A 6,761-nucleotide genomic window follows, 5' to 3' on the forward strand; every position below is an offset into this window, starting at 1 on the left:
TCTATGCAAAATTTTTTAACACCAATATATATATGGATTGCTTGTATAATTTCGAATGCAGTTCCTGAAGCCATCAAGTGCTTTGACTCTTTATTACCATTTGATCATCACAGTACTTTTTCTTCTAGACTTTAATAATAATCGTGTGTTTATGTGTGATGTTAATGCTTTATAAACATCTCAGTAGCATTTATTATAGTTTATGCTTAAATTATTGATAATTTCATGTTCACTGTTACGACAGAATGTTGGGAAAGAATTTCGGAGTTTGCCATGGCTACAGGGGTGTTGGGCACTTCTTTGGCAATTGTCCGAAAAAAAAGAAGCACCCAAGCCAAAGCCTAAGAATCCATTGTATCTTTTACCTCCAAGTACGGTGATTCTGGATGAATGGAACAGGCTATACTCTTAACACCAAAACCAACTTCCGTGAGGTTGCCATTAAAGGATTTTGGGACATGTTTGATGCCAAAGGATACTGTCTTTGGTTCTGCGATTACGAGTACAACGATGAGAACACAGTTTTTTTCTGACTTTGAACAAAGTGAGCGGCTTTCTGCAGCGAATGGATTTGGCCCATTGGTCATTGGTTCTGAGCCCCCTTTCAAGGTGAAGGGATTGTGGCTTTTCCGGGGTAAAGAAATTCCTCAGTTTGTGGCTTTTGAGGGTGAGGCTCTGCTTGATGCCAAGTGCTTCAAATGAAGATACATTGTGACTGCCTTCTGTGAAAATAGTAGTAGTGTGACACCGTGACTGCCTTTTGTAAAGCTAAGAATTAATGTATGTACGTATTAGCAAGGATAAAATGTCTTGTTTTCTCCTTAAATAGTGAAATGAACTTTGATGTAAATCTAAATGAAATGAACTTTGATATAATTCTAAAATCCAGTAATGCTTCTTAGATGATTGCTTATTAGTTTTCATGAATCAACTGGAAACCATTTACAGATTTTTCCACATCTTCTACACAACCTGTTGAGGCAACTTCAGTGTCACAAGCCCAACTGGACACTCACTAGATGTGTTTTGTGATTGTGTTGAAAGTTTTAGCTTGATCATAAACCCAAATCCAAAGCTAGTGCTTCCACAGATTCACGGTATGACATTTCTCAGTTCTTTTTAGTGTATGTTTGAACTAGCTATGATCGAAAGATTCAAAACACACAAATTCTAATAAATTTGGATGTGTTTAAACAAAACATAACCATCCAAACATTTAACAAACTCTAAACTTTTGTCATTATAATTAAACAAACATTCAATGTGCTAGCAAGATACAAGGTACATGAAGCATGACATCCACTTCAACCAAAATCTACCAACTCACTGCACTACACTAAAATACCAAATTCAGATTTTCAACCTAACTAATTCAACATAAACCACTAATGAAGCCATTCCGTCCTCTTCCTCATTATTTAGCTGCAATTGAGATTGGAACATTCGCAATATATTGCCACCTTCTTCATGGGCTGCTGTTTTATCCAAATTCACATGACATTTCATCAGGCAAACATTGAAGAAGTGCCCAACACCTCTGTAATCATGCCAAACTCCTGCATTCTTTCCCGATATACTGTATTGCTGAATCAAACACATTAACATACACCAATATCAGCATTTCTCTGACAATTCTTGAAGGAAGTAACCTCACTAGTGAATAATCGACTTATTAACAGCATCCATGTGCAAATGAAAAATTTCAATAAAATAAAACTAATTTTTTAGCAAACCAAACAGAGATATATAGTACATGTAGTACTGGGATATACACCCATCCATTTTAATTGAAATTAACAAAACAAAAATTCAAACTAACATCTTCAACCAAAAGAATCAAAAGATGATTTAGTCAATCACACCAAGTGTAAATTTCTAAACACAAAAATTCATAACACCAAGTATAAATTTCTCATCAAATGAGAATAGCTTTCCTAAACACAAAAATTAATAACAGCAAAATGAAAAGGAAAAAAAAAAATTAAAGATGCTGGGAGAAAAAGAAAAATCAAACCCATAATTCATAAAATTCAAGAAAACGCCATTTCAATATTGCTGTGCATTTTTTTTCACTTTTCGGACTAAGAAATCTTCAATATAAATATCAACATAAACCAAAATCATGCTTGAAGAATAAACCAATTACAAAAAACCAATCTTAACCTTCAATGAACCGACTAAGAAATCCCCAAGAAGCTATTGAGATCAAATACAAGATCACCTGGGAAGATTAAGAAACTCAACAGATTAGCAATATTTCTGGGTTTCTCGCTGCCCTTCTTCTACAAAAGGAAGGTGGGGATTTTAACGATGTCTAGCTCAAGGTTGGATTCGTGGGAGGAGAAGATGAGAGAAATGGTTTTGGCACCTTCCACTCCCCTGACTTTTTTCTGATTTCATGACGCAGCAGGAAGACCGGGTTTTTGGCGCCTACTTTCCCCAATTTTTATTGTTTTCAAATCACAACCCTCCACCGACTTCTCATCCCAGTCGTACACGTCATTTTGTAACCCAATTTTGTCAAGAGACTTGGGTCATGTAGCATTATTCTTGCATATTATACACATTAAATATATGTATATTGGGTAATATAATTTTTAATTAAGAAAAGTAAAAAGATTTTAAAAAGTGGGCATAAACCGATTTATTTTACCATTAACAAACCTTAATTTTCTGACTATCTTCTCCATACTAGGGTTGGACAAAACTCCCGAATCGAATCGAATCCGAGGGGTTCTTCTTATGTTAAATATTCAAATGAATATCTGAATTAAGAACTAACGGGTTCAGTTCGCAGGCCCGGCCTTGGCCCAAGGCAAGTGAGGCCATTGCCTTGGGCCTCAAATTGTAGGGTGCCTCATCTGTTAAGGGGAAAAAAAATTGACACAAGAAAACGAACCGCTTTTCTCCATAAATTATTTTTTCACCGTTTTCTTCTTCGTCTTCTCTTCTCCACCACAAGCTAACTTCTATGGTACATAAGATTTGTAGTGTTTTGATTTTGGGGCTTGTTGCTGCTCTGGGTATTTTTTATTTTTGTTTTGGTTAATTACTTTATTTTTTTGTTGCTCTTGATTTTGGATGGAAACAGCAGCTACTTTCGGGTCATCTTTTAGCTGCATTTCTCCTAGAACTCCCAATCGGTTTTTCCGATCCGAAGCTACCCGAGCAACCCAAGTCACAAGGTAAGGTAGAATTAATCCCTCAATTAAAACTACCATCGCCATTGTAATTTTGCTTTTTTCTCGTGGATTTGGCTGTCTCAAGGACCAATTTCCTATTCCTTTATATCAAAAGTAAGTATTTCATCTAAAAACATTGATAAATTTTAAAAACGAGATGGATTTGATTTTTGAGCAATTTCAGAAATATGATGATATTTTTGGATTTTTGTTTGATTTGAAAAGATTTAAATCTATTGATGATGATGTTTTGAAGTGTTCTTGCATTAAACTTGAAAATTACTTGAAGCATAATATGATTTCTGATATTGATGGAATAGAATTATTTTCTGAGTTGAAAGTTTTAAGGGAAGCGATATCTACAAACATTTTTGGAGCAATTGATGTATTGGATTACATTAAGAAAATGAACTGTTGTTATGCAAATGCCTGGATTACTTATAGAGTATTATCGACTATTCCTGTCACAGTTGCCTCTGTCGAAAGAAGTTTTTCAAAGTTGAAGTTGATTAAATCTTATCTTCAATCATCCATGTCACAAGAGCGATTGAATGGATTAGCTATGATTTCTATTGAAAAAAATATGTTGGACAAATTTGATGTTAGTAGTTTGATTACTAATTTTACATCTCAAAATGTGAGAATGTTAAATCTTATGCTAGCCTAATCTTACGGGTTGTGAAAAAAGTTTTATTTTGTTATTCTATCTTTCGAATTGTATGAAGTTTTATTATTTAAATATTTACATATTGTTAGACTTGTAAAATAAATTTTGTGTTGAGGGCCCCCATAATAATTAAATGGCCTAGGGCCTCTAAATTCTCAAGGTCGGCCCTGACAATTCGGTTCGATTCTCTATTCTAGATCAAAAATTGAATAATCGAATCTCCCTAATTTTTTTAATTAATTTTTTTAAATAAGCCAAATTATTTTATTTTTTCTAAATAAATTTACTAACTAATTAATTTAGCTCAAACTCAAAAATATGATTTTCATATTTCTAATTTTCATTTCAAAGCCAACTTAATCAAATTGATTTAAATTTTATCCAAATCAATTACTCGTTTCTATCGTTCTGGAGAAATCAAATTGAAACTTGACAACACCTCTTTTAATTATTGTGAGCTCACTATTTTTCTCTTCCTGTGATTTTAACAATCAAATTGATAAAGAACGCAACAAAGAGAGATGCAAAAGATATATAAGATTGGACTATACTATTTTGTAAGAGCTAAAATTGAACATATCATTAGTTGAATTAAATATAACTTTGTAAATATTAAAAAATTTAATTATAATACGGAACATGAGAATTGAATGGAATCGAATCCATCCGAACTGGACTGAATGGAACCGAACCCGAATGGTTCTATAATTAAATTTGGACCCTACAGTCTCACTTACTAAATATTTGAAAATTTCGAGTTCGATTCGATTCTCGTTAGAACCGAACTGGACTATGTCCAGCTCTACTCCATACCTTCATTTCGGAAGAAATTACTATTGAATTCATCTTCCATTTTGAGATGTTAACATGTTAGAAATTACTTATATTTTTATCTTATAGCATATTACTTTTGAAATGTTAAATACGACATGGTCATTTTTATTTGAGAATTTTGAAATTATTATGCATTGATTTGTGTGGTTTTTCAAATATTTCTGAATAAAGATACTAATATCCTCTACGAAATATTTTGAAGGATTTCATATTTAATGAAATATCGAGTTATTTATTTGGAAATATATTGTCATATTGTAGTTGAGAATTGACGATCATCATTAATGATTTAAATAATTTATTCCAATCAAACATAATAAATATTTTAAAGGATTGTCTTTTTAATGATTTATTGTGCAAATTATTTTGGAAGTGGATTTTGTCATTTGATAGTACAATACTAATGACCACACTTAATGTTATAAAGAATTTGTTCAAATCACACACACATTGAATGCTTCCAATCAATTTCGACACTTGAATACAACATTTCAAAATTGTCAAAATAGACATTCAACTGTCTAGTTCAACATTTGGAAACTATCAGGATAGACATTTCAACTATCGATTTCACCCGTTTGCTATTGTATTGACTTAAATATTCGAATGTGCTATTTTCATGCTATTAAATACTGTCGTATTGATTGTGCAGAATTCTTACCATTGTAATTCCAACTTTTCAGTTATGAGTTATTATTTGAAATTCATTGTCAACAATAACCGACGCTAAATGTCAAGAACGACAGTTCATCTCAACAAATGAGCCACATAATTAATCTATCAATAATTAATTATCTGTCAGTCATTCATAACTGTCGAGACATTCATTTTTACAAATTAAATAATTCACTTAAACGATATTTATGTTTGTTCGTGTTATGTGCAAAGTATTAGTAATTAAAAATGCCTATTTTCTAGTTGTAATCCATAATTAAAAATGCTTGTGCAGTAAAGCAACTATCAAAATTCATTATGCATCGAGTACGAATAAACCCATATCAAGAATCCCAATAAAAAAAAGTTGAAAATAATAAAAACAACAAATTTTTTCTGGACTTGACTTTTAAAATAATTAAAATTCGAGAATTTTTCCTGTAGCACAAATCAAAATTCCCTTTACAACGTCATTAAAATAATCATTGATAAGTGTGTTTTTACACACTTATTTAGGTCACAAACATGACTTAATTACGAGCAAAATGATTGAATTGTGACTTAATTTCGTTACATTTGTGAATTGTAGATAACACCGATGAACATGATGAAATTCATGAGAAAAGACGCGAAAAATGACTAAAATGACACAAAGTGAAAGTTCAAGGACCAAGGTGCAATTACCCAAAAGTTGACCCGATGAACAAATCAAGGAATTGATTGAACCAAATGCCAATTGATGATGTCTTAGGATAATGGAATGGAAAGAATGAAGAAAAGAAGCCTAGAAGTGAAAGATTCAACTAAAGGGACTAAATTGAAGAGAATAGAAGTTGGAGTCTACCATGCGGCCGCATGGTAGAACTCGTGCGGCCGCACGACTGAATGTAGGGAATTTTTTATGAAACATGGAATAACCATGCGGCCGCACGAATTAAAACCATGCGGTCGCATGGTAGTCTTCCGGATGCAAAAATTTTCTTTCCTTATACGATTAAAACTCTTTTGGTATATAAATATCAAAAAAGGTCCAGAAACGAGCGGAACACATTGGGAGGCAGAAAAACACTTCTTGAAGAGGATTTGGAGCGCAAGAACGAAGATTGGCTATTAGAATTTCAAGATTTCTTCAAACTTTTATAATCCGGTGATGCTTATTACTCAAAACCTGATGTATTTTGTTATTTTAACCATGCTAGGCTAGATTTTCATGTGTTAGGAGATCGTTGAACCATGTAATTTGAATTTTAATATCTTAGTTTTGCAATTTGATATTAAGACACATTTTTATTGTTTTGAATGATTTATATGCAATTAATGTTTCCGCAATTAAGGGCTCGAAATTGTATGAATTTGGGTGATTTATTCTTGCATTCGAGAGAATTGGAATAGATTTGACATAATATAAATCATCGTAGGGTCCG

The sequence above is a fragment of the Olea europaea genome, unplaced genomic scaffold (assembly GCF_002742605.1).
Source record: "Olea europaea var. sylvestris unplaced genomic scaffold, O_europaea_v1 scaffold4548, whole genome shotgun sequence".
Lineage (NCBI taxonomy): Eukaryota > Viridiplantae > Streptophyta > Magnoliopsida > Lamiales > Oleaceae > Olea > Olea europaea.